General features: G+C 44.5%; 1 protein-coding gene across 1 annotated transcript in view; it reads left to right on the top strand.

Annotated features, from left to right (window-relative positions):
* The first annotated feature begins 3,084 nt into the window (after positions 1–3,084).
* Positions 3,085–13,973, top strand: part of MYO7A (myosin VIIA) — a 157,317-nt gene continuing 146,428 nt past the window's right edge. The window contains exon 1 of the mRNA XM_045021244.1: positions 3,085–3,199. The gene's annotated coding sequence lies outside the window, so the exon portion shown is untranslated. The remainder of the gene's footprint in view (positions 3,200–13,973) is intronic.

The following is a 13,973-nucleotide window of genomic DNA, read 5'->3' as shown; positions in this document are numbered from 1 at the left end:
AATCCTCCCCACAAGGGCATTATGAGTGAAAAATCCCTGTGAGGCAGAGAAGAATTAATTTCATTAAATGGAGGAAGGATGGTCCTGTGGTTAAGGTATTGCCCATCTGGGTACAATTCTCAGGCTTCCTGTAGCCTTGGCCAAGTCACTTAATCTCTTTGTGCCTCAGTTCCCCCTCTGAAATTAAGGAGTTAATGATGCTTCCTTTCTCCCACCCACTGTTTGTCTTGTCTATGTAGACTGTAAGAGGGACTGTTTTCTACTATGTGTTTGTACAGCACCTAGCACAATGGGGCCCCGATCTCCACTGGGGCCTGCAGGTGTCACTATAATGCAAGGAATAAATAGTAATAATACTTTCCTATTTCACCACGTTGTTGTGACACTGAATTCAGTATGTTTGCAAGTGTCTCTGACCCTGTCTTCATGCTGCTCTTGATAGACAGAATAACCTCTCTTCCTGAGTCTCCAAAACCATCAGCCTGGCTTTCAATCGCTCCTAAGCACATGCCTCGTCTATGATACACACAATACACAAGTCAAAGATAGCATCAGAGGGGTAGCCGTGTTAGTCTGGATCTCTAAAAGCGGCAAAGAGTTCTGTGGCACCTTATAGACTAACAAACGTATTGGAGCATGAGCTTTCGTGGGTAAATACCCACTTCGTTGGATGCATGACGACGAAGTGGGTATTCACCCACGAAAGCTTATGCTCCAATATGTTTGTTAGTCTATAAGGTGCCACAGAACTCTTTGCCGCTAAGTCAAAGTTATTCACTCTCTGAGACCAATCTTATTCTTATAAATATATGTTCAGAGAAAAGAAACCTTAATTGAACTCCTATAATGGGCCTCAGTATCTATGTAACAGTATTACCGCAACCTTCATCCTTTGTTCCCACCACTCCCTGCTGTTTGCCACAACCACTCACTGTCTCATGCCCACAGTGTAGCTTGAAAGCTCTTTCAGGCAGGGACAGTGTCATTCTTTGTCCCCTGAAGTGCCTATCTTTGGGACCTATACAATAAACAATAACCATTCATCATAATATAACGATGCTTGTAAAACACACTGAGATCTTTGGATGGGAGACGTTAACTGTTTCCAATAGGCGTCTGACTGCCGGCCCTGCAAGGTTTGGTCCTTCTTTCTCAGGACCACCAGCAATATAGATCCTGAGAGCCAAAATAAGTCCTTGGGGACATCTGTGCAGCCCTGTTGCTTTCTTTGGCTTTGCACTGGCGTAACTGATTGAAAATTAGTAAATCACAAGGCGTACGGTCCAGCTCACTCTCTCCGGGAGGTATTGGCTTTGCAGGGTGAAGCAGACTGAAATGCAGTGAAATCTGACTTTTGTCATGCAGTGGGCAGATACAACTGAACACACACAGGGAACAGATCTGCTGCAAATCAAGGTGCCTTTTCCATATAGACACTTTTCAGAGCAGGACTGGACCTTAGGGTAACTTTTTTTCTAAGCACATTATTATTACAGTAGTGCAAAAGATCCCCAGTTGTGATCCAAGATCCTGTACCTGCACTGTACAAACACAGCATAGTTAATGGACTTAGTGAGTCGTATTTGCAGGTGCTGAAGATAAGCAAGAGAAAATATTTTGTTCTAGATAAAGGTTCACATTTTCAAAATCAGGCGCCTAAATAAGTCTCCTCATTTTCAGAGGTGACAAGCACCAGCAGCTCCCATTGAATTAATAGGAACTGTCTAGCTGAGGTACTTATGTAGTCCCCATTACCTGAGGGGTTTATAATCTTTTAATGGATTTATCTGCACAATATCCTTGAGAGTTAAGGCAGTACTGTTATCCCTGCTGTGCAGATGGGAAACTGAGGCACAGAGAGACTAAGTGACTTGCCTAAGGCCACAAAGGAGGTCTGTGGCAGATGAGGGGATTGTCACAGGCTAACTCCCTAACTACTCGACCATCCATCCTCTCAACTGCAGGTGATCAGCTCCTTTGAAAACCAGGCCGCTTAGGTGATAAATATGGATGTAGGTACCTACATTTAGGCATGTGAGTTTGAACATTTTAGCCTCAGCATTTCAATGGTTAGGCACCTGGTGGGCTGTGATGGCTGGATCAGCCTGAAGGAGGCATCACAGTCCCCTGGCTGCCTAACTTTTAAAATGCTTTGGCTAAGATGTTCAAACTCATATGCCTAACATTAGTCACCTACACCCATATTCCACTCTATGCTACAGCCACTCATCTCACTGCTACCTTATAATCGGATCTGTCTGTCACACCCACCTAGTGACTCTCTCATCTTAAATTTAGATTGTAAGTTCATGTGGGCAGGGGCTGTCTTTGTGTTCTGTGTTTCTACGCTGCCTAGTGCCACAGGCCTCCAGGCACTACTGGGATAACAAGAAATAATCATTATAATTATTGTTGATTTGGGGAATGTTCCTATCTGGGTGGTTCAGACTTCAAACACACGCAAAAAACCCCGCCCCGTTCGATGCTTTTACAATGAGAATGGATACAAGTTGCACCTCTAGCTAATGGAGTAAGGGGGTACTTATATGGATCACATTACTGTAGTACCAGCACTTCAGTCTTTAGTATATTTATCCTCACAACCCCCCTGTGAGGGAGGGCAGTGCTATTATCCCCATTTTGAACTGGGGCACAGAGAGGCTAAATGACTTGCCCAAGGTCACACAGGAAGCTTGTGCCAGAGAAGAGACTTGAACCAACATCTTGCAAGGCCCCGCTAGTCCCTTAGCCACTAGGCCATTCTTCCTCACGGCTGAGGACTCTGCTGATCAAATGCTAGAATTAACCAGTATGAATTGCTGCTTTGCGCCTCTGTGACACTTCCCTGCACCCCTGGTGTGTGAATGGGAACAGTTTCTGACAAGCTGCTGCCACCATCTGCATCACCCACCATAACTACCCACTGAGAGAGGGAGTGTCCCAGGCTGGCTCATCCGGGAAACACTGGCGGGCTGGGGCAAGCCAACCCAGAGCACAGAATGAGCCCCACTTGAGAGGAATCAGGCAAAGCTGCAGAGAAGGGGGAAAGTCTTGGAATCGGTGCCAATGTCTGCTGGGAAGTGGGGAAAGAACCAGTAGGAAAGGCCTGTGGAGAAGGACAGAATCCATCTGGGAGGCAGAAAAAGCAGATTGTCAGGGAGGAGGGCCTGTGCCCAGCTGAAACTGGGAGGAGGCCTGTGTGAGTTTGTGCTGTGTTTTGAAAGACTTTGTTATTTTGGATTACAAGGGGACAGACCCTGAACTGGGGTTGGGCCCTGAGGCCTGAATACATTGGGCCTCCAGCTGAGGAATGTTTCATTTCCTTTTGACTGTGTGGAGTTTGTTTAAGAAGGAGAAAATGGAGTCAAGGCATGGCAGAGACAACCCTGGTCATGAGGGGGGTGCTCTGGGAGTGGTTGTCTCTACTACTGGGGGGAGTGGGCAGAGCCTTGCCTCCAGCTCTGTCCCATAATGCTAATGCAGCTGAGTTGCTACGGGGGAGAAGTAACCTGCTCTAGGTATGGGCCAGTAGCAGATTATTTCTGGCTGGGAGCAAGATGGGAACTGTTACCTAAATTTAAGGGGTGTACGTCCCCCAGAATGTAATTAAGACAATTGCAACCATATTATGTGCATTTAGCTGCCATAAATTAATAAAGTAAAACACCACATAGTATAGGGTTAATTTAAAAGCAGGCTTTTAAAGGCACAGCCAAATTTTATTCCTGACACCACCTAAAGTAAAACAGTTACCGGTAAGTTACCACTGCTGTGGGTTCTGAAAACCCTGGGTAACAGGAACCAGGGAACAAACTATGTCTGAGTCACAGTTCTGTCCCTGGGTGGTGTTGCTATTCTCCGTCCCTTGTTTGTGTTTCCTGTAAACTCAAAATCTGTCCCTTACAGGGTGTGCAAGCCCTTTGAGGGCAGGGATTGTCCTTTGTTACATGTTTGTACAGCTCCCTTCAGAATGAGACCCTGAGGGCAGGGCGGTCATACAGAATAATCTAGATCGCTTGGTAAACTAAACCAAATGTTTTTAAATACAGCCACATGCAAGGTCATGGACCTAGGAACGAGGCTACACCTCCAGAATGGGGGACTGTTTGCCAGAAAGTAGTGACTCTGGTAAGGCTTTAGGGATTACAATAGACAAACAACTCAGTTTGAGCTCACGGTGCAACACTGTTGCAAAAAGGGCCAGGGAGGGTCCTTGGATGTATTAACAGGGTGCAGTGAATGAGAGTAAGGAGGTGATTTCACCTCTGTTTATGGCATTCCGGAGACTGATACTAGAATAGTGAAACCTGCTCTGATGGTCACATTTTAAAATGGATGTTGAAAAATTGCAGAGGCTGCAGTAAAGAGCCACAAAAATGATTCAAGGGCTGGGGAAAATGCCTTGCAGTGAGAGGCTTAGGCTTTGTCTACACTGCACAGCTTTTAGTGACATGGCCGTGTCGCTAAAAGTTGGGCCGTGTAAACGCGTTTTGTCGGCACTTTTGCCAACAAAATACTTCCACCCCTTAGGAGCAGGCTTCGCGCTGTCATCAGGAGAGCGCTCCTGCTGACAACGAGCCGTTTATACTGTCACTTGCCACGGCAAAACTTTTGTTTTTCGAGGTGAGTTTTAAGCACCTGTGAATGACAAAAGTTTTGTCGTTCAATTGGCAGTGAAGACAAAGCCTTAACGAGCTCAGTCAGTTTAGTACAAAACAACTTGGGGATTGTCTACACTTGAAACCCTACAGTGTCAGTTCTGTAGCTGGGCTACTGTTGCACTGTGGTGTTTAGATGTTGCTTGTAATTATTAGAACTGGGAGCACTGGCTGTTGGGAGTCTGAAAGGACAGGAAACAGGAAGGAGGGGGGAGAAGTTGAGGAGGCTGAGTGAGAGTTACAGAGGTGCAGCAGCAGCTTGGTAAAGAGGTTTCCACTGTAAAAAATAAAGTCCTGTTGAAGCTTGTTAGTACCTTGCCTGCTTGATACAACATGCACTTTGGTGTAGACACTACTTATGTCAATACGAGGGGTTCTCTGTAGGTAATCCACCTCCCCAGGAGGCAGTAACTACGTCCTAGAACCTAGAGCTGTCTACACCAGGGGTTAGCTTAATTATATCGCTCAAGGCAGGGTGTGGGTTGACCTGACTACAGTGTAAACCAGGCCTGAGAGCTGACTTGATTAGTGTGTCAGTATTTCCTGGGGAGGAAATACTGGATACTCAAGGCCTCTTTAATCTAGCAGAAAGAGGCTTAACAAGAACCAATGCCTGGAAGCTGAAGCTAGGTAAATTCAAATTAGAAATAAAGCACAATTATTAACAGTGAGCGTGATCATCCTTTGGAACAAACTACCAAGGGAAGTGAAGGATTTTCCATCTCTTGGTGTCTTCAAATCAAGGCCGCCTTTCTGGAAGGTATGGTTTAGTCCAGTGGTTCTCAAACTTTTGTACTGGGGACCCATTTCACATAGCAAGCCTCTGAGTGCGACCCCTCCTTATGAATTAAAAACACTTTTTAATATGGGTGGGGGCTGAGAGCTCACGACCCCCCATGTAATTACTTTGTGACCCCCTGAGGGGTCCCGACTCCCAGTTTGAGAACATCTGGTTTAGTCAAACATAAGTTACTCCTCTATGGAAGAGTGACAGGGTGAATATTACTGACCTGTGATATGCAGGCGATCAGACTACAGTCCCTTCAAGGGCCATTGTTATGCTTCCTGAGCCTAATCCTGCTCCTATTAAAGTCAATGGCAAAACTCACCACTGACTTGGTGTAGATCAGGCTCCTTATACATACAGTAGAACCTCAGAGTTACAAACACCAGAGTTACAAACTGACCAGTCAACCACACCCCTCATTTGGAACTGGAAGTACATGCTCAGGCAGCAGCAGAGACCAAAGGGGAAAAAAAGGCAAATACAGTATAGTACTGTGTTAAACATAAACTACTAAAACAATAAAAGGGAAGGCAGCATTTTTCTTCTGCGTAGTAAAGTTTCAAAGCTGTATTAAATCAATGTTCAGTTGTACATTTTTGAAAGAACAACCATAACGTTTTGTTCAGCCTTACGGACATTGCAGAGTTACTAACAACGTCCATTCCCGAGGTATTCGTAATGCTGAGGTCCTAACTGATCACCTTAACTGATCACTCTCCTTATAGTGTGTATGGTAACACCCATTGTTTCATGTTCTCTGTGTATATATATATCTCTTCCTACTGTATTTTCCACTACATGCATCCGATGAAGTGGGCTGTAGCCCACGAAAGCTTATGCTCAAATAAATTTGTTAGTCTCTAAGGTGCCACAAGTACTCCTGTTCTTTTTGCCGATACAGACTAACATGGCTGCTACTCTGAAACCTGAGGTCCTAATGTAGTTTCTCAGGTAAACAGTAAAAATACATTGGAAACCCTCTAACCACAGCCCAACCTCTCCTTTTGAGGATACTGGGTGAGTGTGATAATGTGCAGAAAGCATTAGTGTATTTAATCTCTCTCTGCTAGACCATTTTGGGGCTATATCTAAGATGGTGAATATGCTGATTGACCATTCACAGCTTGTTTGGTCAGAGGATGTTCTGTATGCTGTGCTATATTAGGTACAATTATGCCTTTAGTGAATGCCCTTGTATGAAAATGCAGCTCCTCCTTAAGATAATCGTATTCTTCAAATTCATTTTTAGATGAGAAATTAGTTGAAACTTGAAGCTTCAAGAGAGAAGAATAGAATTTGTGCTTAGAATTAAAGACTGGAATTCCTCCTAGCCAGTGGTTAATTAGCATGTGCTCCTGAGAATTAGCTCGCTGGAGTGATTCCAGAAGCAGTATGGCCTGTCAGGTGATTGTTCTCCATCTGTCTTTCATGAGCTGATTTCAGAGAGTGCCAGCGGAGAGAGATTACAGTAGAAAACCCATGCTTTTCACACCCAGTGTAAGAGCTTTGTCCATGTTTCTTATGTTTTCCTTACTTGCGTTACAGCCCTGTTGGTTTTTAGTCGGCCATTATGTTTTAAGAACCAATAAGGTAGACGTGCCCAGCTGTCACTCTCGAGTCTAACTCAGCTGAAGAGTCATTGGAGTAGCCTCCCCTTCTCTCTTCTCCCGCCCCCCTGGCGGCTGCAATATAAATGAGTGCAAGGAGCACTGGGTCAGTGAAGGTATCAATAGGCTGACACATGTACATGACCACAAGGTGCAAGGAGCTAGAGACTCAAACCAATGGAGAGTCCATATATCAAAGGACTGATCACTCCTTGGTCCCTGGAAACATATTTTTCAGCTGCAGACAGTTGAGAGGATTTAGTGCTGGTGAAAGATGCCAAGTTGTCAGCCTTGGAGACTAAAGGGCAAAGAATAGGTTCAGTATGGGCACTGGCAGTCTGAGTGTCTCAGCGTGGCCCTGCTAATGTGCCTCTGTCTTGACCTAGGGGTTGAGAGGACAGATTCCAAGCCAAGAGGGTAGCTAGTTTGACCTCCCATATAGCACAGGCCACAGAACTGCCCCAAAGTAATTCCTACAGCAGAACTTCTAGAAAAACATCCAATCTTGATTTCAAAATCATCAATGTTGCAGAATTCACCAACAATTGGTAAATTGTTCCAACGGTTAATTACTCTCACTATTTAAAAAAGTACCCCTTATTTCCAGTCTGAATTTGTCTATCTTAAACTTCCAGTCACTGGATCATGTCATATCTTTGTCTGGTAGATTGAAGAGTCCATTATGAAATATTTGCTCCCCGTGTAGATACTTACAGACTGTAATCACCTTTTAACCTTCTCTTTGTTAAGCTAAATAGATTGAGCTCCTTGAGTCTATCGCTATAAGGCAGGTTTCTAATCCTTTAATCACTTTCAGAGCTTTTCTCTGGTCCCTCTCCAATTTATCAGCATCCTTCCTGAACTGTGGACACCAGAAGTGAACGCAGGATTCCAGCAGTTGCACAAGTGCCGAATATAGAGGTAAAATAACCTCTCTGCTCCTACTCGAGTTTCTCCTGTTTATGCATCCAAGGATCGCATTAGCTCTTTTGACCAGCATCACACTGGGAGCTCATGTTCAGCTGATTTTCCACCACAACCCCCAAATCTTTTTCAGAGTCACTGCTTCCCAGGATAGAGTCCCCCATCCTGTAAGTGTGGCCGACAGTCTTTGTTCTGGATGTAGACATTTACATTTAGTCATATTAAAACACATATTGTTTGCTTGCACCCGTGTACCAAGTGACCCAGATCGCTCTGAATCCGTTCCCTGTCCTCTTTGTTACTTACCACTCCTCCAATTTTTATGTCACCTGTGGACTTTATAAGTGAAGATTCTACATTTTCTTCTTGGTCATTGATTAAACATCTTAAATAGAGTAGAGCCAGGAACTGATTCCTGTGGGACCCCACTAGAAACACACCCACTCGATGACAACTTCCTATTTACAATTAACACTTTGAGACCTATCAGTTAGCCTTCCTCTGCAGTGTGGGGTACGGATCACTTGCTGGAAGATTCTCTGCACCTTGAAGTCTTTAAACCATGATTTGAGGACTTCAATGGCTCAGACACAGGTTTGATACAGGAGTGGGTGGGTGAGATTCTGTGGCCTGCATTGTGCAGGTCAGACTAGATGATCATAATGGTCCCTTCTGACTTTAAAGTCTATGATTATATTTAATGTGTGCCAGGTTAAGTTCACACTGTTCTAGTTTTTTAATCAAAATGTTGTGTGGTACCAAGTCGGATGCCTTTATATACTTAGATTTCTTGAAGGTAATAGTGTTGACATAATCAACCAAACTTGTAATCTCATAAAAGATATCAGTGTAGTTTGACAGGATATATTTTCCATAATGATTTGCATTAATTACACCCCCCTCCTTTCATCAGCTGCTCCGTTATCTTGCCTCGGATCAGTGTCAGGCTGACATATAGTAATCCAGTCCCAGTACTTGTTCACGGCCTGATCACCATAGCCATTCCCCTTGTGTGATCATTTACACCCCAACGAAGTGGATTTTATAACACTACCCTAGCCTCTGTCCACCCACTGTGTCCGGCTGCAAATAACTGCACAAGGTGCAAGGCAATGCAGAATCAACTCCTCACTCCTCAGCCTCCCTGTTTTATCCCGCCTCCAAGAGGTGTGTAGGAGACACCTGTCCCAAAGGAATTGTAACAAATCAGTGAGTTGCATATCTACTTGCCTACCCCAGCAAACAATTGTAGTGCTGATTACAAAACCTCTCTCTCTGTAGCTCACTGGCACTTCTTGCTAAGCAGCACCTTGCCCTGTTGTCTGCCTACAGGCCATTTATCAATAACTCTGGACGTCTGTGTGCCATTAGCACTCCAGCTACCTGGTAACATTCAAAAGTTGGTGAATGGAGCAGACCTTGGCTTTGTACTCTGCATTCTTCCTGCTGGGGGGCGGCTGTGTAATTTCAACCCCCCCCTCCCCCCCACACACACACTCCACTCGGCAGGAGTGGATCTGGCCTGTTGGCTTCGTGTTTTGAATGCACACCAAGCTTTAACGGAGCCTCAGTCAATATTTCCCTTCAGGAGCAAGAAATCAGTGTCTGATTCTCCCCACGCCACACCAGGATTCTAAAAGCGTAGCAATGAGGAGGACGCTGCCAGGAGATGATCAGGGAAAGTGAGCTGGGATTTATGGAAAAACCTGGGCACGGAGATGAATCTTACAGGGCTTCCTGAAGACAGCTGGGCTCTGTGGTCCTGGGCTCCATGGAGCTGGAGCAAGTGGAATTATCAATGAACTGGGACAGGGCAACAAGAGGCAAGGAGCCAGGGCATAGACATGGCGCCTCCCCCTGGATGGGTTTGTGTATTGACACATTCTTTATCCACGTGGGGTTTGGGCAATGCAATCCCAATCCTTTCCCCACTCCCCGCCCCCACCAGGTAGCCCACAAGGGTTCCTGCCCCTCCCCACTCAGGTGCTCTCATTGTAGGAGGCACAGTCGGGCCCTACATACATAAGCCAGCTATCTTGGAGTACGCTGCATACGAGTGGGAGCAGCAGAATTTTTGGCCAAGGACAATGGGGATGGGGGACACCAAATGTAGCAACAAGCAGAATCTCTGTGTACGGTATCGTCTGAAAGGACATCGCAGAGTGACCTGCATGGGACTCACTTTGTCTGCTTTGGAAGGGATGAAAGACTGTAGCAATTTTACTGAGCTCCGAGCCCATGGATCTAGGGGTGTTCTGGAAAACGTGTTCCGAACCTGTTGCTTATACCCCTAAGGCTGTGTCTCTGTCGGCACTGTGACAGACCCTTATCATGTAACAATAAGCATGGTGTGATGAAGCAAGATAATACAAGCAATCTGACTGGTTAATGAGCAGGGCAATAATCATCCTATGTAGCACTTTGCATCTGTGGAACTTAGCCGTTCAATAGACATGAATGTCATTATCCTCATTTTATGGATGGGGAAACTGAGGCACAGAAAAGCCAACTGCCTTGTCCAAAGTCTCTCAGCAAGCAAATGGCAGAGCCAGGACAGCACTGCCTCCCATCATAGCTCTCTTGAGCTGCTCTGTACACAACTGAAACTGGCCTGACCGATTACAAAAATGCCTCCAGTTATGGATTTTTCCACTGTTTGTTCATATTTGTGATTATTTTGGCTGCAATCATTTTCTGAAGGCAGCTGGGATCCCTTAGCTGCTCTTAGAATGCCAGCTGCTCACAGGTGTTCATTAATGCCCGGGAAGTGCCCTGCATTGATGCTTAAGGAATGGCACAATACCTATCTGCTGTTAATAAATCCAGCCCAGCATCCCTTAAAGCAGAATGAGTTGCAATTAAAGGACCAGATCTTCAGCCTCAAATATGGGTTGGCTGTTGGCAGCTGGATACAACTGTTCCAGATCATGCGGTGGGCTGAACTAGTCCTCCCTGAATCCCAGAATTAGGGATGTGTAAGGTGTCCTATTCCAGTCCATTGGCTCTTATGCCAAGTATAAACCTGAAAACTGGGCCTAAAATGTCTATGGATTTAAAGCTCTTACGGGTCTGAAAGACATTTCCTATGGGCATAATGGTCAAAACTGTTTTAAAAGCTTTTGAACAAGGAAAAACTTCATAAGGGCATCCACTGGATCTGGTCTGTGGCTTGGTCTATATTGGGGATTTCAGCCATAGTTAGCCAGGCATCAGTGCAAACTCCAAGTGTAGACAAGGAAAACTAGTGCCCACTCTTTAAATTAAAGTCTTTGACACATTGGAAAGGGCTCACTACAGAGCTATCACAATGATTTGAGGTCAAATGACCAAACAAGCTGAATAAGAACATAAGAACGTCCATACTGGGTCAGACTAATGGTCCACATAGCCCAATATCCTATGTTCCGAGAGTGGCTTGTGCCAGATGCTTCAGAGGGAGTGAACAGAACAGGGCAATTTACCAAGTGATCCATCCCCTGTCATCCAGTCCCACCTTCTAGCAATCAGAGCATGGGGTTGAGTCCCTTACCATCTTGGCTAATCGCCATTGATGGACCTGTTCCCCATGAACTGATTTAATTCTTTTTTGAACCCAGTTATACTTTTGGCCTTCACAACATCCTCTGGTAATGAGTCCCCCAGGTTGACTGTGCATTGTGTGAAGAAGTGCTTTCTTATGTTTGTTTTAAACCTGCTGCCTATTAATTTCACCCCATGACCCCATAGTTCATTAAACCCATATTCACTTTCTCCTCACGGTTCATGATTTTATAGACCTCTATCATTTCCCCTTCTGTTGTGTCTTTTCCAAGCTGAACAGTCCCCGTTTTTGTTTTTGTTTTTAAATCTCTCCTCATATGGAAGCTGTTCCATGCTCATAATCATTTTTGTTGCTCTTCTCTGTACTTTTTCTTAGTTTATCAACATAAGGTTAAAAGGGGACTTGATCATGGTCTATAGAAGGAAAACATTTCTGGTAGTAGAGGGCTCTTTAATCTAGCAGACAAAAGTATAACAAAATCCAGTGGCTAGAAGCTGAAACTAAACAAATTGAGACTAAAAGTGAGGCACAAACTTTTAACAGTAAGAGTAATTAACCACTGGGACACATTACATAGGAATTCTCTGTCACTTGAAGTCTTTAACTCCAGACTGGTTGTCTTCTAAAAGATACACTTTAGCTCAATCAGAAATTACGGGTTTTGTGCAGGAGTTACTGGGTGAAATTTTGTGGCCTGTGTTATGTTGGAGGTCAGACTAGATGATCATAATGGTCCCTTCAGGTTTTTTAAACCTATGAATGTGAAAACCATGATATATATAATTTGAGTTAACCTTAGGTTCAAACTCCACGTGTTCTAATGGCAGCTTTCTTTGTCTATACTAGGATTGTTAAACTTCATAGATTGCTACCGCCAATGACTAAAATTGGTGCTAATCCCAGTGTAGACAAGACCTAACTGAACTTCTTATTTTAGTAGTGTGATGATTGCTGTAGATGCAGAATGATTGTTTTATGTATCCAGAGAAAATTTAAAAAAAAATTATATTAGGAAACCCACATTCAACAGTATATGCCTTACTTTTTTAAGGCTGAATCCCCCACCACTAGTTGCTGTATCCTTGATCACAGCTAGTTGGAAAAGAAAACAAAATATTATTATTGTCTAAAACTTTCCTGGAAAATGGCTGAAAAAATTAAAATGCTGAAAAATTTCATCTGAAAACTGAAAGTTTCCATGAAGAAAATTTTAAATAAAATGTTTGGTTTTGGATCGGATTGCCCTGAATTAAAATAGTTTGGTTTGACAAACCAAATTGAAATGTTTTGTGTCAATTTCAGATTAAACTGTGTTGGCCTGCACTTCTTCAGTTCCTCATGGGAGTTGTAGTTCATGCACCACATGCCCCCTTCTCCCTGGAGGTACAGGTTTCCTGGCCAAACTACGTCTCCCATGATGCACCATGATCTCCCCTGTTGTCGACCCCTCTCAGAGTGTCATGTGAGTCATATGGCTGTGGTGCATCATGGGAGATGTAGTCTAACCATAAGGAGAATGGGGGCATGAGGTATTCAAACTACAGCTTCCATTAGGCACCGTGAGGATCATTATCGGCATATGCGCAATGTGCCCAGCCATTTAATGGTGTCATCATCAGCCAGGTGGAGAGCCGGTAGCCCGCCGTCAAAATAAGTCAGTGAGCACTCAACAAGAAAATGTGACATAGTCTAAAGTTGACCATAGCTGCATCCTGGGTCATTAGAAAAACTCCATTTAAAGAGATTGGCCATACAGTTGCCCTGTCCTGTTCCAAACCGCTTCAGCAATGACCACAGGTGCCTTGGAAATAAAAACCTGGTGGACAGATGGTTGGGTCAGTGACGAGAGAGTGATTAATGACTGTTGTTACTGACCACTCATTGCGCCAACCAGATTCCACCATCATGTCCTGTGGTGGCATAAGTGACCATAAAGAGCGTCTAGAAGACAGGTGAGCTGGTGGGTGGTAGAAGAGGTCTGCGTACAATGGCAGGTCGCTATTCTCACAAATCTTAGCCAGCAACTTGACAGATGACTTTTCACGGTGAATAAGGGGCGGAGCTATGTTACCAAGTATCAGTAGCCATGGTAACGGAGTTGCCCATAAAGTTCCGGTAACAATACACATAGCTTTGTTAAGGTCTACATAGACCAGCTTCGTGTGAGACGAGTGACACCAGACAGGAGCACAGTACTCTGCTGTTGAATATCAGAGGGCAAGGGCTGATGATCTAAGTGTCTGGGCACTTGCACCCCAGGTTGAGCCAGCCAGTTTCTGAGAAGGTTGTTCTGAATGCTAACTTTGGCTGCTGTCTTTCTCAAGTGGTTGTGGTACGTTAATGACCCATCTAATGTCACAGCAAAGGAAAAATGGGTTTGGATCATGCTGCAGGCGTTGGCCATTGAGGAAAATGTTTAACTCGTGGCTTGCGCTTGCATTGTGCAGGTGGAATAC

The sequence above is a fragment of the Mauremys mutica genome, chromosome 1, assembly GCF_020497125.1.
Source record: "Mauremys mutica isolate MM-2020 ecotype Southern chromosome 1, ASM2049712v1, whole genome shotgun sequence".
Taxonomy (NCBI): Eukaryota; Metazoa; Chordata; order Testudines; family Geoemydidae; genus Mauremys; species Mauremys mutica.
The sequence above is the reverse complement of the archived record's forward strand: the minus strand, read 5'-3'. Positions and strand labels throughout refer to the sequence as shown.